Source organism: Mesoplodon densirostris, chromosome 3 (genome assembly GCF_025265405.1).
Source record: "Mesoplodon densirostris isolate mMesDen1 chromosome 3, mMesDen1 primary haplotype, whole genome shotgun sequence".
NCBI lineage: Eukaryota > Metazoa > Chordata > Mammalia > Artiodactyla > Ziphiidae > Mesoplodon > Mesoplodon densirostris.
In genome coordinates this window covers 137,313,255-137,341,062 of record NC_082663.1, presented here as the reverse complement: position 1 = coordinate 137,341,062, position 27,808 = coordinate 137,313,255, and the positions used below count along the sequence as shown (strand labels likewise).

Sequence of the window (27,808 nt, the reverse complement as noted above, 5' to 3'; positions counted from 1 at the left end):
TACAACAGTGAACAAGGTAGTCAAAGAGATGTGACTACGTTTGTAACCCTTGTTGTGGCTCATGCAAGCATCAAGTATAGATTTTGTAATGTCACATGTGTTTTTTTCAGCTTACACTTGCGTTCTCACTCACCCAGACATCTTGAGAAGTGAATCTAGCCCTCACCCAGGAGTAGGGGCATCCACGTACAATGTTGGTTATGTGCAGCCAAACGCTTGCCTCATTGGCCCTCCCCCGAGACTGAAATTCTCCTCAAGAAGTCATCCCTTAGGGTTCAGACTTGTGTAAATGTGGGGAATTCCCTGGTGATCCAGTGGTTAGGACTCCACGCTTCCACTGCTGGGGGCCCAGGTTCACTCCCTGGTTGGGGAACTAAGATCCCACAAGCCTCCCAGCACGGCCAAAAATAAATAAATAAATTAATTAATTAAAAATACACAGACTTGTGTAAATGTTAGAGTCCCCATTTAAATGCAAATATCCCTGCAGCCATGACACATTATATCATTGTCATTCATTATCACCTTTCAAGTGTAACAGCAACTGGGAAGTCTAAGAAATCCTGGAGAGGGAGAGAACCTAAGGGTGCTTCCAGGAAGAAAGGGCTAACTGGTGGCCTCAGCAGGAATATGGGAAGGGGGTTGCCAAGAGATTGAAGAAAGGTGAACTGATCACATACTTCTACTTGGAGAGACCGAAGGACATTCTTGAAGGAGGTACCAGAAGGCAACAGGACAATCAGTAACAAACTGAATGATGTCTGCTATTGGTCTATGTAATCAGCTACTCATGTATATTTCCAGATATATCTGAACCTCTTAATGGTTCACAATCATTTTTGGAAGTAGGTGTGGTATACCTTATGCAACCATATAGAGAAAAATCTACTTACCAGGAGAACCCACCCACCACCAAAATTGTTTACTTGGATGAATAACTAAATTAGAAGCTTTGATGAGGAAGGAGGCCTCCAGGAGGTGCTTGATGATCACTCTGGGGCTAATTCCAGGGTTTGGTTTTGCTGGCAAGGGTCTATAAATTGGGGACACAAGCTGAATAGGCTGGATAATAAAAGAGTCTTCAGAGGCTGTTTGGAGTAAGAGGGGGGAAGGACAATGTCACTGGCAGAGGACAGAATAGGGATGAGGGTTTTATTAGTTCTCTAATGTGTGGTCTCTGATGCAAATCATCTTCGCTATTTCCCCATGAAATCTTCAGTAAAAGTCCATTTTTCTTAATGTGTCCTGCTACTGGAGGTTCACCAAAGACCTTAGGGAATAGCATGAGCACCAGTCATCAACAGCAGTCAGTCTACCACACCTCACTTCCAATTACAAATACTTAAAGAACTGGAGCTGTACAAGGCCCAATGCATGGAGCCTGCTGAATAATGCAGCATTAGGTTTGGAGATGGGATTTTTTTTTAATTTTATTTCTTTTATTGAAATATAGTTGATTTACAATGTGCCGATCTCTGCTGTACAACAAAGTGACTCAGGTATACACATACAGACGTTCCTTTTTTATATATTCTTTTCCTTTATGGTTTATCACAGGATATTGAAAATAGTTCCCTGTACTATACAGTAGGACCTTGTTGTTTATCAGTTCTATATATAATAGTTTACATCTGCTAATCCCACACTCCAATCCTTCCCTCCCCCACTCCTCCTCCCCCTTGGCAACTACAAGTCTGTTCTCTATGTCTATGAGTCTGTTTCTGTTTCGAAGATAAGTTCATTTGTGCCATATTTTAGATTCCACATATAAGTGATATCATATAGTAGTTGTCTTTCTCCTTCTGACTTACTTCACTTAGTATGATAATCTCTACTTGCATCCATGTTGCTGTGAATGGCATTATTTTGTTCTTTTTTATGGTTGAGTAGTATTCCATTGTATATATGTACCACATCTTCTTTATCCATTCATCTGCTGATGGACATTTAAGTTGTTTCGATGACTTGGCTATTGTAAATAGTGCTGCCATGAACATAGGGGTGCATGTATCTTTTTGAATTATAGTTTTATCCAGGTATATGCCCAGGAGTGGGATCACTGGATCATATGGTAATTCTGTTTTTAGTTTTCTGAGAAACCTCCACACTGTTTTTCATAGTGGCTGCACCAACTTACATTCCCACCAACAGTGTGGCAGGGTTCCTTTTTCTCACACCCTCTCCAGCATTTGTTATTTGTAGACTTTTTGATGATGCCCATTCTAACAGGTGTGAGGTGGTACCTCATTGTAGTTTTTACCTGCATTTCTCTAATAATTAGTGATGTTGAGCATCTTTTCATGTGCCTACTGGCCATCTGTATGTCTTCTTTGGAGAAATGTCTATTAAGGTCTTCTCCCCGTTTTTCAATTGGGTCATTTGTTTTTTTGTTGTTGAGTTGTATGAGCTGTTTGTATATTTTGGAGATTAAGCCCTTGTCTGTCGTGGAGATGGGATTTTTAATGGTGGTGAATGTACTCAAACTACAGTGCTTTGATGGGACAATACCAAATCAGTGCTTTTTATTCAAAACCAGGTTTATACTTTCCAAAAATTAAAGTGTCTAATCCTGAAAGTTAGGAGAACATAGCAGGCATAATTTCCCCATTTTCAGGAGGCATGTGACTCCGGATTGACAAGACTAGAGAATTCCACCAAGGTCACTTTTCCCAATGAAGACAACAATTAGAGAACCTGGATCTCCACTGAGAGACAGACATAATCCATGGGTCCTGGGAACCACATTCGAACATAGAGCTTCATGAAATTGATCGCCTAAAAGTAAATTCCATTTTCTTCTCCATCAAAAGGCTGCTGAGACACCATTGGGTGGCACTATTGCTTACACTTTAAAATTTCAGATAGTAAAGCAAAGCCACATTTCAAACCCAGAAGCAGAAAGAATAGCAGAGCTTTCTCCAAGAAGCTCTAGAATACAGCATCCTACCAAGATGTATCGTCAATACAGCTCAACTACAGAAGGTTTAAAATAGGTAAAATATGATTTCTTGGAAAATAACCCAACTCATATAAAAGACATAATCTACCAGATTCAGTGAGCATCAGTATCCTCATTACAATTTCCATGTAACTTGACATCCTAAAGAGCTCTTTTCTTCATCCGAGATGGATTGCCAGCAATTGTCCCTCACTTCTGTTTAGGGGATAATGGGGGAAGGCATACTGTTTTGTGGCTTTTGCTTTCTGCAAACATGCTTGAGCCTTGGTTAGTCGATTACCCCCATGACTCCTATATCCATTTACAGTAATTTCTATTAGAAAAGTTCCACCTCTTGCACTAATGGGGGCTCTGATGGTCAACTCAAGGTCCCTAGCTACTATGTTTAGCTGCTATCGTTGCTTGGACCTCTAAGACCCTTCTCTGCACTATAGAAAAGTGGATCTTTGAGGAATATAATGATTCTCATTACTCCCCCTCTCACACCCACGTCACCAGCAGACAGAAATCAGCACAGGGGACAGCCAGCAAATCAACACTGGGAACAGTTGTTACAGTTACCATTGTCTGGCATAACACACACAAGCACATGTGTGCCACACACAATGGGATTTTATTCAACACAGCAGCCTTGTATTAATTGCATTTTTCACCATTAACACTTTTTCACTAATTTATTTGTTTGTTTGTTTGTTTGTTTTTTGCATTACGCGGGCCTCTCACTGTTGTGGCCTCTCCCGTTGCGGAGCACAGGCTCTGGACGCGCAGGCCCAGTGGCCATGGCTCACGGGCCCAGCCGCTCCACGGCATGTGGGATCTTCCCGGACTGGGGCACGAACCCGTGTCCCCTGCATTGGCAGGTGGACTCTCAACGACTGCACCACCAGGGAAGCCCCCTTTTTCACTAATTTAAATAGCTCCCTCCATGCTGCTATCCCAGAGTAAAACCAGACATGTCCACTGCTAATTGCATTACAATAAAAGAGTGCACTATCACAATGAATTACATGTGCCACCTTTTTTCAGTGGCACCTTCCCAGCTCATGACAGCCAGAGAAACAACAGGAGAAAAGAAAGAACCAAAAACATAAGCCATATATAAAATGAGAAGAAAAAGACAATAGAAAATTATCCCAAAGTTTGATGCAGTGGATATGACTGATGGTGGGAGTCCTCCCCATTCAAGCTCGGCTTCTAAGGAAATTGAGAAGAAAAAGCCCAAGGCAGAGATTTTAAACAAAGTCCTAGCCTTGCTACTCAGTGTGGTCCACAGAATAGCAGGAATGGCATCATCTGAGAGCTTGATAGAATGCAGATTCTCAGGCCTTACCTAGACCTAATGAATCGGGTTCTTCATTTTAACAGACACACAGGTGATATACATGCACATTAAAGTCTGAGAAGCTCTGCTCTACCTCGCCAGGGTATGAGAAAACAGAAGCTTCCTAATGATGGAGGGCCAGTTCCTACAATTTGGCTAGGATGAACCTAGCAGAGAAGGTTAAGAAAGGAAGTAATGTTTTAATTTTTTTTTTTTTTTTTTTTGCAGTACGTGGGCCTCTCGCTGTTGTGGCCTCTCCTGTTGAGGAGCACAGGCTCTGGACGCGCAGGCCCAGCAGCCATGGCTCACGGGCCCAGCCGCTCCGCAGCATGTGGGATCTTCCCAGACTGGGGCACGAACCTGTGTCCCCTGCATTGGCAGGCGGACTCTCAACCACTGCAGCACCAGGGAAGCCCCATGTTTTAATTTTTTTTAATGTGTTACAGGACCTCTTGCCCATAAATTCTGAGACAGAGTCACCTAGACAATGTGTTGACTCTGACAAATTATTATTATTTTTTAACATCTTTATTGGAGTATAATTGCTTTACAACGTGTTAGTGTTAGTTTCTGCTTTATAACAAAGTGAATCAGCTATACATATACATATATCCCCATATCTCTTCCCTCTTGAGTCTCCCTCCCTCCCACCCTCCCTATCCCACCCTCTAGGTGATCACAAAGCACCGAGCTGATCTCCCTGTGCTGCTTCCCACTAGCTAGCACTAGTGGCTAGTGGCTGCTTCCCACTAGCTATCTATTTTACATTTGGTAGCGTATATATGTCCATGCCACTCTCTCACTTCATCCCAGCTTACCCTTCCCCCTCCCCGTGTCCTTAAGTCCATTCTCTGGTAGGTCTGCGTCTTTATTCCCGTCCTGCCCCTAGGTTCTTCATAACCATTTTTTTTTTTTTTTTTTTTTTGCTGTACGTGGGCCTCTCACTGTTGTGGCCTCTCCCATTGCGGAGCACAGGCTCCAGACGCACAGGCCCAGCGGCCATGGCTCACGGGCCCAGCCTCTCCGCGGCATGTGGGATCTTCCCAGACCGGGGCACGAACCCGTATCCCCTGCATCGGCAGGCGGACTCTCAACCACTGCGCCACCAGGGAAGCCCCATAACCATTTTTTTTAATTCCATATATATGTGTTAGCATATGGTATTTGTTTTTCTCTTTCTGACTTAAATAATTTTGATATCACCTATTCCTATATTCTAGTTAGTGTCACAGACCAAGGAGTGTGGAGAATGAGAACTGCAGTCATGAAACAAGCACGGGTAAGAGAGTTCCCTTTCTCTCTGTCATACACAAGCAGGACCACCTTCCTTTCAGGCAGATGTCAAAAGTAAGCATGGTAGGCATGTGTGTACCTGTTCTGATGTGAGGATGCCTGGAGGAGTTCAAACATATCTCCTTTACCCACTGTTTGCTTTGAGTCTCCAGGAAAATCCACATTTTGAACCTATATTTCCCCCTACCAGGCAAAAACAGTTAATAATAATAATAATGGCAGCATCAGAGAAGAACAATGAGAAATACAGATTCTTTTAATTCATTTATTCATTCTACAATAGTCATTGACCATCTTCTGTGTGCTTAAGCAGGGTTCTAAGTGCCATAGGTACATCAGTGAACAAAACAGACAAAACTACCTGCTTTCATGGAGTTTGCATTCTTCTCAGGGGAGACAGACAATAATCAATAAACATAATAGTAAGTCATATAGTATGTTAGATGCTGATAAGTGCTATGGAAAATAACGGAACAGAGAGGAGTATTGGGGGCAACAGGGAAGGGTTTGCAATTTTAAGTGGGAAGGTCAAAGGAAGTCTTAATTGAGAAAGACTTGTAGCTAAGCGGCGAGTGAGACATGCAGATTTCTGAGAGAGGAGCATTCCAAGTATGACTGGCATTTTGAGGAAAAGAGAGGAAATTTATGGAGCAGAATGATCAAGTAGAAAAGTAAAAGGAAATAAAGTCAGCCACGTAATAAGGGTATGAATTAAGTAAAGCCTTTTACTTTAAATAAAATTAAAAATTAAAGTTAAATAAAAGCTTTAGCTTTTACTCTGAGTCAGATGGGAGCAGTGGATATGGCTTGCACAATCTCACAATTTAATTCTGTTTCTGGCAATTTCAGGACTGACGCAGAGGTTTACCAATACCAACCGGTACCCAGACTCTCTCTACCTTTCTGATCTGCGGTCCTTACCATGTTATCTTTTTATATTTGGCCTTCCTTTTTCAAGCAATGTGGCTGATTTAGCTGCAAACATCACATCTTCACACAACCAAATTTAAGACCAGAGGAAAGGAGCTGATCTCCTTACCATCTCTTTTTATTCAGAAGCAAAAGCCCTCCCAGGAGACTTCTCCTTATACCTAATTAGCCACAGCTTGGTCACATGGCCACATCTAAACCTCCCTAGCAAATAGGAATTACCAAAGTAGGTTTAGACCCTGGACTCTGGAGTGGTTCATTATTTCCAGAGTATGTTGTAGCCTGAACAAAATTGGGGGTGGTCTGTAAACTTAGGAAGAAGTAAGAAACAGCTGCTATGTAAGCTAAGCAGCTAACAGTGTTTGATACAAGCACCATGTTCAAGGCATCCTTGTAGTCCCTGTTTAGAATATAAAAATGAGTTAGGCAACTACAGGTTATGAGCCCAGTGGTTAGATACACAGATACTGGATCCAGACTGCCACAGTTCAACCTGGTTCCCTTACGTACTAGCTGTTTGTCAGTAGATGAGTCACTTACAAACCCTGCAGCTTCAGCTTCCTCAACTGTAAAATGGGGGTAATAATAATACTGACCTTAAAGGATTGCTGTGAGCATAAAATGAGGAGACACACATAAAGCGCTCAGCATGGAGTATAGCACTCAGTAAGTAAATAGTCAGTGTTAGCTATTACTACTATTTCTCTATTCTCCATGGTAAGCAAATAACATGCTAGGTGCTCTTAAAGGTACTGGGACCCAATTGAGATATGATCTCTGCTCTCCCAAAACTTGCCTTTCCCTGACCCCAAGCCCACTCCTCAGGTTAACCACTCTTGACAGTTTGATGTCTACCCATGTATGTGGATACCCCTCATTTATTTTTATTAAAATACTATCATATTATCATTCATTCATTCATTCATTCAATAAATATTTACCAAACACTTACTATATGCCAGGGACTGTTCTAGAGCTGGAAGAACAAGTGAATGAAACAGGTTCTTCAGAAGCATGGTCTCCTCACAATAAAGTTTTCTTCTCAGTCTTCTTAAAGATCTACCTCTTTCTTTTTAATAGCTTTCTGCTATCCATTACATGATTCTGCCAAAATGTATTTATTCCCTTTTTAACAGACATTACGGTTCTACTTTTCTACCATTAATTACATGCAAGATCTTGATGAATTTCCTTTAAATGTATCCTACGAACACACGTAGGAGTTTTCTGTTGGCTAGCTTCCTGAAGCAGCTTGCTATATCATAACTTTTCCCTTTTCTCAACACTCGGTACCGTGTTTTACATGCAAAGGGTGTTTCAACAACATATACTCAATGATCATTCTCCACAACCGTCCCTACCTGATCAAGAATCCGTTGAACTTTCCGCATGACTTTTTTTTTACGTTTCAATGAGAGACTGAATTCTTGCAATGAAACAAATAAAAATGTAAAACCCTAATTCTATTTTGTAGGATTTAAGTTATAATTCACTCCAATTTATTAAAAGACTGCTATGGGGCTTTCCCACCAATAACGTGGCATTTTTAATATGTTCTCATTATTAGTTTTTTTAAAACTGTTCTTTTAAGGAACAAATTTTCAAACTGGCTTTTGAAAGGGTCCCCAGAGAACTGCTATGAATTGCTACTGACGTGAAGAAAACCAAATATTTACCATGTGGAATTATCATCTGTATATCCCCAGGAGCCCTTCCCGGAGGCTGTCTGGGGACCAGCGCCCCTGAACTGCATTTACACTATGTGACAAACAGCAGGGAAGATGTCTTCTTCTGTGTCTTGCCCGTCTGATGTGGGCCTCAGTAAGTGACAAACGAGCAGAAATGGTCTGTTTGTGTTGAATGGGATCGATGTGGGCTATCACTTATTAAAGCACTTATTAAATGTGCACTTTTTTACGTGTGTGTTATTTAATTACAAAGGGGAATGGAACTTCAAAGGCATGCACACTGCAATTTTGTAAAATTACATGTAGGATCAGTCATTGATGGCTATGAAGGGGTAAAAAAATGTCGTACTTCAGTCATTTGTGAATTTGGAGGATAAGAGGATGTTTGAGAGTGAAGAAAACAGCAAAAACTGCTTAGGTGCATAAAAGTTCAAATGTTCAGGGGGGGAATGAACCTGAGTGGCTTAGAGCATTTTTTCAAACTTTTTTTACTGCAACCCACAATAAGAGATACATTTTATGTCATGATCCCATGCAGACACACATATACGTGACACACACACATGGCAAATTAAAGTTTCATAAAATAATACCCTTACTACATGATATTTTCCATCTTATTCCATCCATTTCCATTTTTAATGAGGTTTTTGACCCACTAAATTGATTTCAGGACTGACTGATTGAAAGTTTATTATTATTGATGGTCAGTAGCTAACCACGATAATTAGGGGGAAAAAGTCAACTTCATGAAAGATAGGAAACTCAGACATAATTGTCACATACCTCAAGTTTTAGAGTCACAAAGACCTGGGTTTTAGTCCTAGCTCTATCACTAGTCTATCGCTTGGGAAAGGTGCTTAAGTTTCATAAGCCTCCATTTCTCCATCTGTGAAATAGGGATAATAATGGTATCTATTATATGATAGGCTCTCAAGTGATAGCTACCATCACCAACATCAGGAGGGAGATGATGATGGTGATGTACTCACTCAGCTTGAAATATGTCCCAGAAATGTGAACATAATCCAGGGGAGAGCAAGCCCTACAAAATGCAAGAAACTTCTGTGGTGGCATCATTCTATTTACAAATTATACAGTCACCCAAATAAGGGTTTTCTAGAAAAAGAGTGATCGTGTTTTCCAAATCCTAAAAGGCACAGTTTATAAGATAATGCTAAGGCAAGTACATACACAGGCATGTTTATAGCAGCATTATTCACAGTAGCCAAAAGGTGAAAACAGCACAAATGACCATCAACAAATGAATGGACAAATACACGGTGGAACATTATGCAGTCATAAAAAGGAATAAAGTACTGAAACATGCTACAACATGATCCTCCAAACCATGCTGACAGAAAGAAGCCAAACAAAAGTCACATACTGTATGATCTCATTTATATGAAATATCCAGAATAGATAAAGCCATAGAGACAAAACGCAGATTGATGGTTGCCAGGGAGTGAGGGGAAGGAGGAGGGAGAAAATGCTCAATGGGTAGGCGGTCTTACTTCAGAGTGATGAAAATGTTTAACTAGACAGAGCTGGCAGTGGCACATTATGAATGTACTTGCTGTCACTGAATTGTTTGCTTTAAAATGGTTAATTTTATGATATGTGACTTCCATCTCAATAAATTATTTTTCATAAATGAGAATGCCTAGTACATAGGAAGAAACCCAATAATTATTAGGGGGGCTTCCCTGGTGGCGCAGTGGTTGAGAATCTGCCTGCTAATGCAGAGGACACGGGTTCGAGCCCTGGTCTGGGAGGATCCCACATGCCGCAGAGCAACTAGGCCCATGAGCCACAACTACTGAGCCTGTGCGTCTGGAGCCTGTGCTCCACAACAAGAGAGGCCACGATAGTGAGAGGCCTGCGCACCGCGATAAAGAGTGGCCCCTGCTTGCCACAACTAGAGAAAGCCCTCGCACAGAAACGAAGACCCAACACAGCAAAAATAAATTAATTAATTAATAAACTCCTACCCCCAACATCTAAAAAATTATTATTATTAGGAAATTTTATTACCAGCTCCCTTCATATAAATATATTATTATTACATTGTTATTCTTAAAAGATTGGTACAATCCAGAGGCATTAACTCTGTCTTAATAATATTCTGACTAAAAAAAAAAATTCACAGATTCTCCTCAAGAGACAGAAAGAGAAGGCAGCATCTAAAGAAAACAATGTATTTAATAACATGCAAAACTCCCGCAAGAGCCACACAAATAGATGGAAGACGGAATACCCAGTCAAACTTAAATGCAAAAACATGGCACAGACCTAAAGGAAGAAAGTCGATATTCATGAATATTTTTAAAAGGCAAACTTACTTACTGAATCTGGAGATGATACCTGTAAATGGGGAGACCACTCTCATGGGACCAACAAGCTGGAGGAGAAAAAGAGAGAGAGAGAGCTTAAGAGAAAATACATTTTTTTCATTTTTTTCTTATTGAGATATATTTGACATACAACGTTTTGTAAGTTTAAAGTACAACATATTGATTTGATATATTTATATTGCATTATAATTACCAGTGTAGCGTTAGCTAACACCTCTACCCAGTCAAATAATTATCATCTCTCCTAGTGCTGGGAACAATTGAGATCTCATCTCTTGGCAACTTTAATTTTTTTTTTAGTTAATAATAGAGTTTTGTGTCTATAATCACTGTCCTGTATATTAGGTCTCCAGGACTTAGTTATCTATTAGTTGCACACAATAAAGAATTAATAGGAGCAATGTGACACCCTATTATTTAGGTGTCTTAAAACACCTATAATTTGGTGTTTTTAAAAAGGTATAAAATCGGACTTAGGAGATATCCATTTAAAAAAAAGGGGGGGGGGCTTCCCTGGTGGCGCAGTGGTTGAGAGTCCGCCTGCCGATGCAGGGGACACGGGTTCGTGCCCCAGCCCGGGAAGATCCCACATGCCGCGGAGCAGCTGGGCCCGTGAGCCATGGCCGCTGAGCCTGCGCGTCCGGAGCCTGTGCTCCGAAATGGGAGAGGCCACAACAGTGAGAGGCCCGCGTACCGCAAAAAAACAAAGATGTGGGGTTTCAATTAAAGAACTGCTGTGTGGCTGCTTAAAAAAAGAAGCAAAGTTAGATTTCACTGATAGAAGTACAGTGCCCATATCCTAAGAAAGGAAACTAACAGTCCCACTATAATCACTGTTCCGAGTTTCACATTTTAAGAGAGACACTGATCTACTATAATATATTCAAAGGAGAACACATTTGGTTGGCAAATGGTCTAGGAAAATATTCCAACAAAAACTGGAGGTATATTGCCTAGGGGAGAGAAAGCAAGGAGAAATACAATACAAAGAAGCTTAGGGGTCACATTCTAAATGAACAAATAAGAAATAAAAAAAATTACAGTGAAAATTATCTATTGAAAAAATCCACACAAACAACAAGAATTTACTGTATAGCACAGGAACTATATTCAATATCTTATAATAAACTACAATGGAAAAGAATTTTTAAAAGAATATAGATGTATACATATATATATATATATATGTATTGCACTGTAACCGAATCACTTTGCTGTACACCTGAAATGAACACAATATTGTAAGTCAACTATACTTCAATTTTAAAAAATCCTCTAAACCACCTATAGAATACATATATTATATATATATATATATATATACATATACTTTTGTTTATACACACTGAAGATTGAAAACCTCAGAGGGAACAAACAAAAGGAAAGTATTTATGTAACTGAATGGGCTTCAAATCTTTAGGATAATTTATCAACTCAAGAAGTGAATGGGAGGCTGTATTAGTTTCCTAGGGCTGTTGTAACAAAATACCACAGACTAGAGGGCTTAAAACAACAGAAATGTATTTCCCCCACAATTCTATACAGATGCTTGACATCTGAAATCAACATGTCAGCAGGACCACACTCTCTCTGAGACTTTGGATGGACTTCTTCCTTGCATTTTCCTAGTTTCTTATAGTGGCATCAATCCTTGGTGTTCCTTGGCCTTGTAAAAAATTAATAAACAGAAACCTCAATTAAATAGAGTCAGGAGACCAGAAGGGGGAGCTCTCGTGCCCTGGGATGATAGCAGAGCCCAAAAGGAAGAAGAAAGACCTCCTCTTCTCTCCTGGCAACAACTCAGCCAATGAAAAGCTCTTTGTTTTTCTGCACTCTTTGTTTACTATAGCCCCCCAGACTTCCTTTTCCCCTCTATAAAAAAGCTGTCCTTCCCTTGCTGTGGTGGGACTTGCACATGGCTTGCCATGGTTGTAGACCCAAAACTGCAATTCTTTCGTGATCCTGAATAAAGTCGTTTTTGCTGGAGAAATAACTGGCAGTCTATTTGTTTTAGGCCAACAGCCTGCAGCTGCATCACTCAAATCTCTGCTTCTGTTGTCATGTGACATTCTCCCTATGTGTCTCTGTCTTCACATGGCACTTTCCTTTTCTTACAAGGACACTAGTCATATTGGATTAAGGCCCACTCTAATAATTACATCTTGAGCCCCGGAGGAAGATGGCGGAAGAGTAAGACACGGAGATCACCTTCCTCCCCACAGATACATCAGAAATTCATCTACACGTGGAACAACTCCTACAGAACACCTACTGAACGCTGACAGAAGACCTCAGACCCCCCAAAAGGCAAGAAACTCCCCACATACCTGGGTAGGACAAAAGAAAAAAGAATAAACAGAGACAGAAGGATAGGGACGGGACCTGCACCAGTGGGAGGGAGCCGTGAAGGAGGAAAGGTTTCCACACACTAGAAGCCCCTTCGCGGGCGGAGACTGCGGGTGGCGGAGGGGGAAAGCTTCGGAGTAGCGGACGAGAGCACAGCAACAGGGGTGTGGAGGGCAAAGCGGAGCGATTCCAGCACAGAGGATCGGTGCCCTCAGGCACACACCAGCCCGAGAGGCTTGTCTGCTCGGCCGCCGGGGCGGGCGGGGCTGGGAGCTGAGGCTCGGTTATCGGGTTTCAGTCGGAGCGCAGGGAGAGGACTGGGGCTGGCGGCAGGAAGAGAGCCTGAAGGGGTTAGTGCACCACGACTAGCCCGGAGGGAGACCGGGGAAAAAGTCTGGAGCTGCCAAAGAGGCAAGAGACTTTTTCTTTCTTTTTGTTTCCTGGTGCGCGAGGAGAGGGCTTTAAGAGGGCTGCTTGGGGAAGCGCCGGAGACGGGCGCGTGCCGCGGCTAAAGGCGCGGACCCCGGAGACGGACGTGGGACGCTGGGGCTGCTGCTGCCGCCGCCGCGGGGCCTGGGTGCGAGCGCGGGTCACTGTCCGCCCCGCCTTCCGGGGGGCCTGTGCACCCTGCCACTGCCGGGGTCCCGGGACCCGGGGACGGCTTTCCCGGGAAAGCGCACGGAGCGCCTCGGGCTGCTGCAACGTCACGCCGGCCTCTGCCGCCGCAGGCCCGCCCCACACTGCGCGCCCCTCCCTCTCCTCTGCCTGAGTGAGCCAGAGCCCCCGAATCAGCGGCTCCTTTAAACCCGTCCTGTCCGAGCGAAGAACGGACGCCCTCCGGCGACCTACGCGCAGAGGCGGGGCCCGGTCCAAGGCTGAGACCCGGGAGCTGTGAGAGCAGAGAAGAGACAGGGAAATCTCTCTGTGCAGCCTCGGAGGCAGCGGATTAAAGCTCCACGGTCCACTTGATGTGCCCTGCGTCTGTGGAGTGCATGAATGGACAGCGAATCATCCCGAATTGAGGAAGTGGACTTTGAGGAAAAGATTTAAGACTTTCCCCCCTTTTCCTCTTTTTATAACGAACTATCCCAAATTAAGGAGGTGGACTTGGAGAGCAAGATTTTTGATTTTTCCCCCTGCTCTCTTTTTGTGAATGTGTATGTGTATTCTTCTGTGTAAGATTCTCTCTGTATAGCTTTGCTTCCACCATATGTCCCAGGGTTCTATCTGTCCGTTTTTTTTTTCAATAATTACTTTTTAATTTTAATAACGCTACTGTATTTCATACTTTATTCTATTTTACTTTACCTGCTCTTTCTTTTTTTCCTACCTTCCCTCCCTCCCTCCCTCCGCCCCTTTCCTTCTTTCTCTCTTTCTTTCCTTCCTCCCTCCCTCCCTTCTTCCTTTCACTCGTTCTTTTTCTTTCCTTCCTCCCTCCCTCCCTCCTTTATTTCTTTCTTTCTTTCCGTCCTTCCTCCCTCCCTCCCTCCTTTCTTCCTTCCTTCCTTCCTTTCTTTCCTTCTTCCTTTCTTTCTCTCTCTCTTTCTTTCTTCTACTAATTCTTTCTTTCTACTTTTTCTCCCTTTTATTCTGAGCCAGGTAGATGAAAGGCTCTTGGTGCTGCAGCCAGGAGTCAGTGCTGTGCCTCTGAAGTGGGAGGGCCAACTTCAGGACATGGGTCCACAAGAGACCTCCCAGCTCCACATAATATCAAGCAGCGAAAATCGCCCAGAGATCTGCATCTCAACAACAGCACCCAGCTTCAGTCAACGACCAGCAAGCTACAGTGCTGGTCACCCTATGCCAAGCAACTAGCAAGACAGGAACACAACCACACCCATTAGCAGAGAGGCTGCCTAAAAACATAATAAGGCCACAGGCACCCCAAAACACACCACCAGATGTGGACCTGTCCACCAGAAAGACAAGATCGAGCCTCAACCACCAGAACACAGGCACTAGTCCCCCCCACGAGGAAGCCTACACAACCTACTGAAACAACCTTAGCCACTGGGGACAGACACCAAAAACAACGGGAACTACGAATCTGCAGCCTGCAAAAAGGAGACCCCAAACACAGTAAGATAAGCAAAATGAGAAGACAGAAAAACACACAGCAGGTGAAGGAGCAAGATAAAAATCTACCAGACCTAACAAATGAAGAGGTAATAGGCAGTCTACCTGAAAAAGAATTCAGAATAATGATAGTAAAGATGATCAAAGATTCTATTTCCAAGATCCAAAATCTTGGAAATAGAATAGACAAAATGCAAGAAACAGTTAACAAGGACCTAGAAGAACTAAAGATGAATCAAGCATCGATTAAAAACACAATAAATGAAATGAAAAATACTCTAGATGGGATCAATAGCAGAATAACTGAGGCAGAAGAACGGATAAGTGAGGTGGAAGATAAAATAGTGGAAATAACTGATGCAGAGCAAAATAAAGAAAAAAGAATGAAAAGAACAGAGGACAGCCTCAGAGGCCTCTGGGACAACATTAAACGCACCAACATTCGAATTATAGGGGTTCCAGAAGAAGAAGACAAAAAGAAAGGGACTGAGAAAATATTTGAAGAGATTATAGTTGAAAACTTCCCTAATATGGGAAAGGAAATAGTTAATCAAGTCCAGGAGGCACAGAGAGTCCCATACAGAATAAATCCAAGGAGAAATACGCCAAGACACATATTAATCAAACTGTCAAAAATTAAACACAAAGAAATCATATTAAAAGCAGCAAGGGAAAAAAAACAAATAACACACAAGGGAATCCCCATCAGGTTAACAGCTGATTTCTCAGCAGAACCTCTACAAGCCAGAAGGGAGTGGCAGGACATACTTAAAGTGATGAAGGACAGAAACCTGCAACCAAGATTACTCTACCCAGCAAGGATCTCATTCAGATTTGATGGAGAAATTAAAACCTTTACAGACAAGCAAAAGCTGAGAGAGTTCAGCACCACCAAACCAGCTTTACAACAAATGCTAAAGGAACTTCTCTAGGCAAGAAACACAACAGAAGGAATATACCTACAATAACAAACCCAAAGCAATTAAGGAAATGGGAATAGGAACATACATATCAATAATTACCTTAAATGTAAATGGATTAAATGCTCCCACCAAAAGACATAGACTTGCTGAATGGATACAAAAACAAGACCCATATATATGCTGTCTACAAGAGACCCACTTCAGACCTAGAGACACATACAGATTGAAAGTAAGGGGATGGAAAAAGATATTCCATGCAAATGGAAATCAAAAGAAAGCTGGAGTAGCAATTCTTATATCAGACAAAATAGACTTTAAAATAAAGACTATTAGAAGAGACAAAGAAGGACACTACATAATGATAAAGGGATGGATCCAAGAAGAAGATATAACAATTGTAAATATTTATGCACCCAACATAGGAGCACCTCAATACATAAGGCAAATACTAACAGACATAAAAGGGGAAATCGACAGTAACACACTCATAGTAGGGGACTTTAACACCTCACTTTCACCAATGGACAGATCATCCAAAATGAAAATAAATAAGGAAACACAAGCTTTAAATGATACATTAAACAAGATGGACTTAATTGATATTTATAGGACATTCCATCCAAAAATGACAGAATACACATTTTTCTCAAGTGCTCATGGAACATTCTCCAGGATAGATCATATCTTGGGTCACAAATCAAGCCTTGGTAAATTTAAGAAAATTGAAATTGTATCAAGTATCTTTTCCAACCACCATGCTATGAGACTAGACATCAATTACAGGAAAAGATCTGTAAAAAATACAAACACATGGAGGCTAAACAATACACTACTCAATAACGAAGTGATCACTGGAGAAATCAAAGAGGAAATAAAAAAATACCTAGAAACAAATGACAATGGAGACACGACGATCCAAAACCTATGGGATGCAGCAAAAGCAGTTCTAAGGGGGAAGTTTATAGCAATACAATCCCACCTTAAGAAACAGGAAACATCTCGAGTAAACAACCTGACCCTGCACCTAAAGCAATTAGAGAAAGAAGAACAAAAAACCCCCAAAGTTAGCAGAAGGAAAGAAATCATAAAGATCAGATCAGAAATAAATGAAAAAGAAATGAAGGAAATGATAGCAAAGATCAATAAAAGTAAAAGCTGGTTCTTTGAGAAGATAAACAAAATTGACAAACCATTAGCCAGACTCATCAAGAAAAAAAGGGAGAAGACTCAAATCAATAGAATTAGAAATGAAAAAGGAGAAGTAACAGCTGACATTGCAGAAATACAAAAGATCATGAGAGATTACTACAAGCAACTCTATGCCAATAAAATGGACAACCTGGAAGAAATGGACAAATTCTTAGAAATGCACAACCTGCCAAGACTGAATCAGGAAGAAATAGAAAATATGAACAGACCAATCACAAGCACTGAAATTGAAACTGTGATTAAAAATCTTCCAACAAACAAAAGCCCAGGACCAGATGGCTCCACAGGCGAATTCTATCAAACATTTAGAGAAGAGCTAACACCCATCCTTCTCAAACTCTTCCAGACAATTTCAGAGGAAGGAACACTCCCAAACTCATTCTACGAGGCCACCATCACCTTGATACCAAAACCAGGCAAGGATGTCACAAAGAAAGAAAACTACAGGCCAATATCACTGATGAACATAGATGCAAAAATCCTCAACAAAATACTAGCAAACAGAATCCAACAGCACATTAAGGGGATCATACACCATGATCAAGTGGGGTTTATTCCAGGAATGCAAGGATTCTTCAATATATGCAAATCAATCAATGTGATACACCATATTAACAAATTGAAGGAGAAAAACCATATGATCATCTCAATAGATGCAGAGAAAGCTTTCGACAAAATTCAACACCCATTTATGATAAAAACCCTCCAGAAAGTAAGCATAGAGGGAACTTTCCTCAACATAATAAAGGCCATATATGACAAACCCACAGCCAACATTGTCCTCAATGGTGAAAAACTGAAACCATTTCCACTAAGATCAGGAACAAGACAAGGCTGCCCACTCTCACCACTCTTATTCAACCTAGTTTTGGAAGTTTTAGCCACAGCAATCAGAGAAGAAAAGGAAATAAAAGGAATCCAAATTGGAAAAGAAGAAGTAAAGCTGTCACTGTTTGCAGATGACATGATACTATACATAGAGCATCCTAAAGATGCTACCAGAAAACTACTAGAGCTAATCAATGAATTTGGTAAAGTAGCAGGATACAAAATTAATGCACAGAAATCTCTGGCATTCCTGTACACTAATGATGAAAAATCTGAAAATGAAATCAAGAAAACACTCCCATTTACCATTGCAACAAAAAGAATAAAATATCTAGGAATAAACCTACCTAAGGAGACAAAAGACCTGTATGCAGAAAATTATAAGACACTGATGAAAGAAATTAAAGATGATACAAATAGATGGAGAGATGTACCATGTTCTTGGATTGGAAGAATCAACATTGTGAAAATGACTCTACTACCCAAAGCAATCTACAGATTCAGTGCAATCCCTATCAAACAACCATTGGCATTTTTCACAGAACTAGAACAAAATATTTCAAAATTTGTTTGGAAAAACAAAAGACCCTGAATAGCCAAAGCAATCTTGAGAACGAAAAACGGAGTTGGAGGAATCAGGCTCCCTGACTTCAGACTATACTACAAAGCTACAGTAATCAAGACAGTGTGGTACTGGCACAAAAACAGAAAGATAGATCAATGGAACAGGATAGAAAGCCCAGAGATAAACCCACGCACATATGGTCAACTTATCTTTGATAAAGGAGGCAGGAATGTACAGTGGAGAAAGGACAGCCTCTTCAATAAGTGGTGCTGGGAAAACTGGACAGGGACATGTAAAAGTATGAGATTAGATCATTCCCTAACACCATACACAAAAATAAGCTCAAAATCGATTAAAGACCTAAATGTAAGGCCAGAAAGTATCAAACTTTTAGAGGAAAACATAGGCAGAACACTCTATGACATAAATCACAGCAAGATCCTTTTGGACCCACCTCCTAGAGAAATGGAAATAAAAACAAAGATAAACAAATGGGACCTAATGAAACTTCAAAGCTTTTGCACAGCAAAGGAAACCATAAACAAGACCAAAAGACAACCCTCAGAATGGGAGAAAATATTTGCAAATGAAGCAACTGACAAAGGATTAATCTCCAAAATTTATAAGCAGCTCATGCAGCTCAAGAGCATAAAAACAAACAACCCAATCCAAAAATGGGCAGAACACCTAAACAGACATTTCTCCAAAGAAGATATACAGACTGCCAACAAACACATGAAAGAATGCTCAACATCATTAATCATTAGAGAAATGCAAATCAAAACTACAATGAGATATCATCTCACACCAGTCAGAATGGCCATCATCAAGAAATGTAGAAACAATAAATGCTGGAGAGGGTGTGGAGAAAAGGGAACACTCTTGCACTGCTGGTGGGAATGTGAATTGGTACAGCCACTATGGAGAACAGTATGGAGGTTCCTTAAAAAACTAAAAACAGAACTACCATATGACCCAGCAATCCCACTACTAGGCATATACCCTGAGAAAACCATAATTCAAAAAGAGACATGTACCAAAATGTTCATTGCAGCTCTATTCACAATAGCCCGGAGCTGGAAACAACCTAAGTGTCCATCATCGGATGAATGGATAAAGAAGATGGGGCACATATATACAATGGAATATTACTCAGCCATAAAAAGAAACGAAACTGAGCTATTTATAATGAGGTGGATAGACCTAGAGTCTGTCATACAGAGTGAAGTAAGTCAGAAAGAGAAAGACAAATACCGTATGCTAACACATATATATGGAATTTTTTTAAAAATGTCATGAAGAACCTAGGGGTAAAACGGGAATAAAGACACAGACCTACTTGAGAATGGACTTGAGGATGGATATGGGGAGGGGGAAGGGTAAGCTGTGACAAAGCGAAAGAGAGGCATGGACATACATACACTACCAAACGTAAGGTAGATAGATAGTGGGAAGCAGCCGCAGAGCACAGGGAGATCAGCTCGGTGCTTTGTGACTGCCTGGAGGGGTGGGATGGGGAGGGTGGGAGGGAGGGAGATGCATGAGGGAAGGGATGTGGGAACGGATGTATATGTATGACTGATTCACTTTGTTATAAAGCAGAAACTAATAAAAAAATAATAATAATTACATCTTAACTTGATTATATCTGCAAAGGTCCTACTTCCAAATAAGGTCACATTCACATATACCTAGAGTTAAAACTTATCTTTTCGGTGCACACAATTCAACCCATATAGAGGAATAAGCAAAATAGATTCTAAAGTAAATTTGCACACAGCAAGGTGTCCACCATTAGGTTTTACAGTAAGCCCTTATAACATCAACAGATGTTATAGATATGTTTGTTGATGTGATAATTAATGTTTGCTAGACTTCCATCTAAATTTTCCTTGTTCCAACCCACATGCATACTGTATGAAACTCTGAAAACTTTGGAAAGTTTTGGGAAGGAACTTGGCCAACTGTTTTCTGTCTTTCTAAATTGACATTCTTCTGTGCTGACCCCAGTAACCAGCTTTACTTTCCTGCCCTTGGGCAGCTTTCTGTGGAGGTCAGGTTCTAAAGCCACCAGGTAAGTACATTCAGGTGAGATGGAACAGTCTTGGCCTCACTACTTAATAGCCACAGGCCTCAGTCACCTCATATATAAAATGGAAACAATAACATACCCCCCTCACAAGGTCACTGTGCATAAGTGAGGTAATACCTGTGAGAAGTACACTGAGAACAAATGCTGGTCCCTTGCAAGTGCCCAACAAATGGCAGCTGTGTTCATTGTAAATATTTAAACAAGCTCTATTGTGTGAAAAGAGATTTAGTGAATTCTACAGTGATTTTAAGTGAATTCTTACTTACAGTAGTAAGTAAGCAATGACAGGGATTCATAAGTGGTCTGGTCTGCTTTGCAAAACAGAGTTCCCCATTGACAGATATGGGTAAACAGAGGCTGTACCCATCTGTCAGGGATGCCACAGGAAGTTTGCTCTTATCTGAACATAGAGGGATAACACCTACCTTACAGGGTTATTGTAAAGACTAAGAAAATCACAAAGGAAAAAGGCGTGACCCAGTAGTTGCAATATATCGAGGTGTTCAGGGATGGTATTACTAATCACGTCTGTTACTAGGTCATTGTTAGAGAAGATTCTTGCCCAGAACAGAAAAATCAGTCAAAAGACTCCCTTCCAACTCTCAGCTGACATAGTTTTACAGGAAGACCTGCTGCTGAGTATATTTTCTAGTTTATTTAATATCTTCCTTGTGAATAAAGAAATAAATCTAGGGGTCTAAGGGCTGAGATCTTGAGGACTCATAAAAATGTTTATTCTGAGATATTCATGGCAGCATTGTTTTTAAAAAGTTAAGACTGAGAAATAATTAAAACACACAAAGTTAGAGAATTGGATAAATAAACAGTAGTACATGACTAAGAACACAGGCTCTGGAGTCAGCCAGCCAGGTCTGAAGCTCCACTCAGCCTTTGGCAGGTTAAACTCTCTCAGCCACGCTTTACTTTTATTCAGAGAGTGGTTGTGAGAATTAAAGCAGGTAAAGAATTTAGCATAGCACCTGACATAATAACAAACCTTCAGTGACAGTGATGATGCTGTGGGTCTATCTTTTCTTGCTTCGTAAATAAAACTAGTATATGTAGCTAAATTTTTTTAAGTAGGTCATACAATAGAGAAACAACAATACACTAACCCAATGATGAAAATTAGCGTTACCAATGGTCATTGTGTACCTCCAGATGTGATATGCTAAGACAGATATGACATCACCAAGGAATATGTAATCTGAGCATAGTCAAAAAAAGCAACAAATAAACCCAAATTGAGTAACATTCTATAAAATAATTGGCCTTTATTCCAAAATGTCAGTCATGAAAGGCAAAGAAAGGCTAAACACACAGTTCCAGATTAAAGGAGACCAAAGAGACATGACCACTCAATGCTATATGTGATCCTGGACTAGATCTTGGGCTAGAGGCAAAAAAAATGTTATAAAAAACATTATTGGAACAATTGACAAAACTGGAATATGAACCCTAGATAAAAGTACTGTATTAATTAACTTCTAAATTTAATAACTCTACTGTGGCTATGTAAGAAAATATCTTCGTTCTTAGGAAACGGGCACTGAGGTATGATGAAATAAAGGGGCCTCAGCCATGCAGCCTCCTGTCATATGGTCCAAAAAATTAAAAATTTTTTGTATATGTGTACACATACACACACACAGAGAAAACGAGAGAGAATGATAAAGCAAATGTGGCAAAATGTCAAAAATCAGTGAATTTGGGTAAAGAGTATTTGGGTATTCTCTATACTAGCAATTTTCCTTAAGTTTAAAATTATCTCAAAGTTAGTTGTTTGTTTTTTTAATCTATAGAGAAGGGAAAGTACTGGGAGTAGAGATGAAACAAAATTGGCCACAAAGAAGACCTGATTTGCCCAGTTTGGACCATGTGCTCTTTCTGAACCAATCCTTCAGGCCAAAGGAATAAATGCTCCCATTGGTCAGGCTGGATCCTATGCCCACGCATTGTGCCTGGGGTACTGGCAGGATAGATGCCATCCAAACTCTAAAGAATGGTTGTCATACCAGCGTAAGAGGTGTTGGATGGTCAAAAGCCATCTGGCCACCCCATGGCAGTGTCTGAAATTCTGTCTCTTCACAAAGCCTTCATAATAGAGTGCACACTCCGAACCAAATTCAGGCAGGTAGGGATAGAAGGCAAAGGCTTCCGGCTTCTAGCTTGGTCAATGTCTTAGCAGGCTGAGTCCACCAGAGGTCAGGGCAGAGCACAAAGCAGGAATGGTCCAGGAGCTGGCTCTTCAACCCTGCTCAAATCAGCAGCTCACAACTCAGTCCCTGGGAACACCGAGACTGCAGTCACCAGAAACAAAACCCAGGCTGCAGCAAGGGACCAGATTTCCTTCAGAATTGGCTACCTAAGGGACAGGTCTAGACGGGAGCAGGGGCAGACAGGGAGAGAGAAGTGATTTCTAAAACATTCTATTCTGCAGCTGCACGTGTTATGCTGAAGAAACACAGCTACAGTGCCCCAGAATCATGCAAAATGAAACACAAAATGTATCAGGACAGAATCGACCGGAAAAGCTAGATTCTGGTCTCTGCCACCGCCTGCCTCTCTTGACTCTCCTTCCTCCACACTTCTGCCTGCTCACTATGTCAGCCACACTGATTGACTTTCTGCAATTCAATTATTCCAAGCTTGTTTCCTCAGAGCCTTTTGCCTTGTGGTACCCTCTGCTCGGAGAGTCCTTTTCGTAGATCTTGTCCCTTCCTGTCAAGGAAATTTCATATGAAATGTTAGTACCCATCTAAAGTAATGTCCTACCCAGTAGCACTAGCACATCACCATGTTTATTTCCTTCATGTCATTCATCATCCTCTCAATACCACTGTTAATTTAACTTGTTGTTTTCCCCAACCCACAACAAAGCACAGGAAACTCAGGGACTTTCTTCTGAAGTTTATCCAGCAACCAGAATAGTGCCTCCTCAGAGCATAAGGGCCCAGGAAACATTTGATGAATGAACAAACTAATGAATGAGCCCCAGTTTCCCACATATAAAATTAGATGGTTAGATTATGCTATATTAGCAATGGCTACCATACATTGACCATATATTGCATGTTGGGCACATTGGTAAGGGCTGTGGGTAGTGCTGTAGATGGTTGGCTTTATATTTTTTTTCAGCCCTAACAAGATCTCAAATATTCTCAGGCAGGACCTCAAATATCCAAAATGATGTTTCTGATGCCAAAATTCCTCACTTGGCCATTATTTCTTTGGCTTAGTTCAGAACCTTTCAAACTAACTTTTTTGCTGAAGAAACATTTGCTCAACTGAAATTTCACCTGGAAGCCCTATATGAAAAACAATTGAAAAAAAGTATGCATGTTAGCCCAATAAAAAAGCCTCCAACAAATTTCAGGAAAAGGAATCATAAAGACCATCATCTATGAACACAAGGTAATTGAGCTAATTGGGAGACATTTCTCTTGCAGAAGTATTCCAGCTAATAAATGAAGGGATGATAGATTTAGTATTTTGCTACTTGTCATGATTTAATGGACATTTGCTCAGTAATGAGCATGGAAGCCTACTAACCTCACAAAAAGAAAGACCATCAGCCTCCTGATAAAAGAACACACCACCATGCATGAAGGAGTCTCACCAAAAAGATCACATCTAAATCTCATCAGCCTTGCAATTTTAACTATCAATTTATAGGAAGTACAGAGGAACTTGTTAATGTACACCACAGGAATACAATCAGGAAAATCCAAACAGTAGGAAATTAACAACATGAATTCATCAAAAATAAATAACAAGACAGGGAAGGAAGGAGATGGAGTAGAAAGTGACAGACTGAAAGAGGTTTAAATTCATATGAATCAATCACAAATTATAAATGATTTTTGGATCCTAATTCAAGCAGATAATCTGAAAAACCAAAATTTTCAAAATGCATAAGACATATTTTAACACTGACTAGATGATGGTATTGAGGAATCATTATTTTTAGAATGGCATTTAAGTTATATTTCTTATAGAGAGTATTTTTATTTTATAGATACAAACTAAAAAATGAATAAAATGAAAAAAGAAGTTAATAAAGAGACAAATTAAAAATCCCCACATATTTGGACATTCAAAAATACACTGAGTCAAAAATTATTACAACTTTTCAAACTAGAAATAAAAAAGCCATTGAAACATCATACAGGTTTTAAATTTTAATAATATAAATATTGATAACTATATCCATATAAATGAAAAGCTGTTTGGGATTTTCAAAAAAAAAAAAATGAGGAAACCACTGTGGAGTACCACTAACCGTAATAGGTCCCTTTCTTGCTATGTCCTCATAAGGAGCCATTGTTATGGAATTTTAAGAACCTATACAAGTTCCTGGTTGGCCTAGATTTGTGGTCCTTCTAGCTTGGGAAGCTGCTTTTCAGTGACCTGAGGAACTTTGACCAAAGTTAGCTTGTTTTCTCCTTTACATTGTAGGCTGTCTGTATATTCCATTTGTTATTATTTTTTTGTTGTTGTTTGTTTTGTTTTCTCACTTTTTCATTTTATTTTTTTCTCTTTTTAATTTTTCTCACTGTTTTCCTTTTTTCTCTTTTTTTTTTACTTAATAGTTTTCTCTTTTTTCTTTCCCTCATTTTTTTCTTTTTTACTTATTATTTTTTCTCATTTCTTTTTTACTTAGTGTATTTTTATTTTAGTCTGTCATTGTGGGTTTTTTTTTTTTTTTTTTTTGGCTGCATTGGGCCTTCATTGCTGTGCACAGGCTTTCTCTAGTTGCGGTGAGCGGGGGTTACTCTTTGTTGCAGTGCGCAGGTTTCTCATTGTTGCAGAGCACGGGCTCTAGGCGCACAGGCTTCAGTAGTTGTGGCTCGCAGAGTCTAGAGCGCAGGCTCAGTAGTTGTGGCGCATGGGCTTAGTTGCTCCATGGCATGCGGGATCTTCCTGGACCAGGGCTCAAACCCATGTTCCCTGCATTGGCAGGCGGATTCTTAACTACTGCGCCACCAGGGAAGTCCCTGCCACTGTGTTTTGGTTCCATTATAAAGATCAGTTCATCAGGTAGTGTGAAAAGTGATTTTCTCTTGAGGTGACCTGGGCCAATCTCACCAGCTTTTCCCAGGTTTAAGCTGATCTTGGGACACCTTGCCTTCAACCCCCGCAGCAAATCTAACATGCTGCAGGGCTTTCCACCATCTCTGCTGAGGAGGAGACCCATGCTGGCAACAACCGGCTCCTCAAGACCAACAGCAAGGGTACCTTTGCCAAGGTGAAGTTGGCCTGACACATCCTGACTGGGAAGGAGGTAGCTGTGAAAATCATTGACAAAAGTCAACAGGATTCCTCCAGTCTCCAGGGACTATCCCACAAAGTAAAATTCATGAAGGTTTTGCATCATCCCAATACAGTGAGGTTATTTGAAGTGATGGAGGCTGAGGACAAGACTCCTTGTCATGGAATATGCTACTGGAAGAGAGTACCTAGTGGCTCTTGGCAGTTTGCAAGAAAAAGAGATCCAAGTCAAATTCTGCCAGATAGAGTCTGCTATAAAGTACCAGCCCCAGAAGTTTATTATCCTGGATGCTGACATGACCACCAAGATTGCAGACCTTGGCTTCTGCATCAAATTCACCTTTAGCAATAAGCTGGATTCCCTCTGTGGCAGTCCCCTGTTATGCTGCCCTGGAACTCTCCCAGGGCCAAAAGTATGATGGAGCCTCCATTGCTATGTGGAGCTTAGGAGTCATCCTTTATATTGGTCAGTGGATCCCTGCCTTTGATGGGCAGAACTTCAAAGAGATATGAGAGGGAGTACTGGACAGAATATGCCATATTCTCTTAGACTTGTGCATGGAATATGAAAACCTGCTCCAGAAATCTTTCATTTTCAATCCCAGCAAGAGAGATACTTTAGAGTAAATCATGGAGGATTCATGAACGAATGTGGGTCATGAAGATGAGAAGCTAAAGCTTTATGTAGAGCCACTCTCTAACTACAGGACCCTGCAGACTGAGCTGATGCATCCATAGGTTACACACAGAAAGGGATCCTAGGACTCACTTAGGTTAATTGCCAAACACTGCAGCCGAGCACAACCTCCAGTGTGTCCCTACGGCCTCTTCCTCCACCCAAAACTTCAGCAGCGATGCTGGGACCCCAGATGGAGCAAATTTCCTCCACAGCTTATCCAAAGGAAATTCCCTACACACTGGGCGGTACATTTGGGATCAGCAGATTTTTGCCCCAGTGTGATCCCAGCCTCTCCCTCGGGCAATAACCACAGCTAGCACTGGGCCACTGGCGGCTTCTTTAGCAAGTTCTCCCTCAAGTTTATATGAAGGTATGCTTATTTCAGGTGTGCCAGAAGGAACCTGCATAAACCTGCAAGCAAACAGCATATGGAGATACTCAAAGTTAGGGAGGCCAAGCCACACACTGCACTTTACATGGAGTATGAAGATCACAAACTCCACGGAGTACTTTAACATGGCATGAAAATTCAGCAAGGTGCTCAACACAAAAGCTGCCAGTATGAGCTGAATAAGAAATGGTGCTAATGTGCATGCATGGCACCCCAGGGCCAAGAAGGCTTCCAGCAGTGGGAGGCGGAGGTGTGCAAACTCCCACAATGGTCCCTCAACAGGGTCATTTAAACACACAGCCAGCACCTCCATGGCCCTCAAAAGCATTGCCTCTAAAATAACCAAGGAGTTGAAGCTTTAAAAGGCTGCCAGATTTTCAGGGCAGTGAAACTACTCTATATGATACTCTTAACCATAGATTCATATACTTGTACATTCATCTGTCCAGAAACATAGAATGTACAACACCAGGAGTAAATCCTAATGTAGACTATGGACCTTGGATAATAATGACATGTCAATGTAAGGTTCATCAGTTATAACAAATGTACCAACCTGGTGGGGGATGTTGACAGTGGGAGAGGCTATGCATGTGTGGGGACAGGGAGTATATTAAATCTCTATCTTCCTCTTAATTTTCCTGTGAACCTAAAACTGTTCTTTAAAAAAAAAGGTGTTTTTTCAAAAGGCTGCCAGGAACCACCTAGGAGACAGAAAGACGGGCCAGCTGGCTCCATCTGCCAGCCTGCCACCTAGCCCCACCCCAAAGGCAGTGACTGGACTGGTCTGTTTCCCCTGGGGCACTTATCCCCTCCCCTGCCCTTCTGGGTCTTTTCTTCCTTGTTTGTGAGAGAGGGCAGATTGTTCTGTAAAATAAAGATA

The 27,808-nt window shown here is 41.1% G+C and overlaps 1 pseudogene; it reads left to right on the top strand.

The window, feature by feature from the left end:
- LOC132486906 (serine/threonine-protein kinase MARK2-like) overlaps positions 1 to 26,628 on the top strand; it is a 76,656-nt pseudogene extending 50,028 nt beyond the window's left edge.
- Positions 26,629 to 27,808: the final 1,180 nt, after the last annotated feature.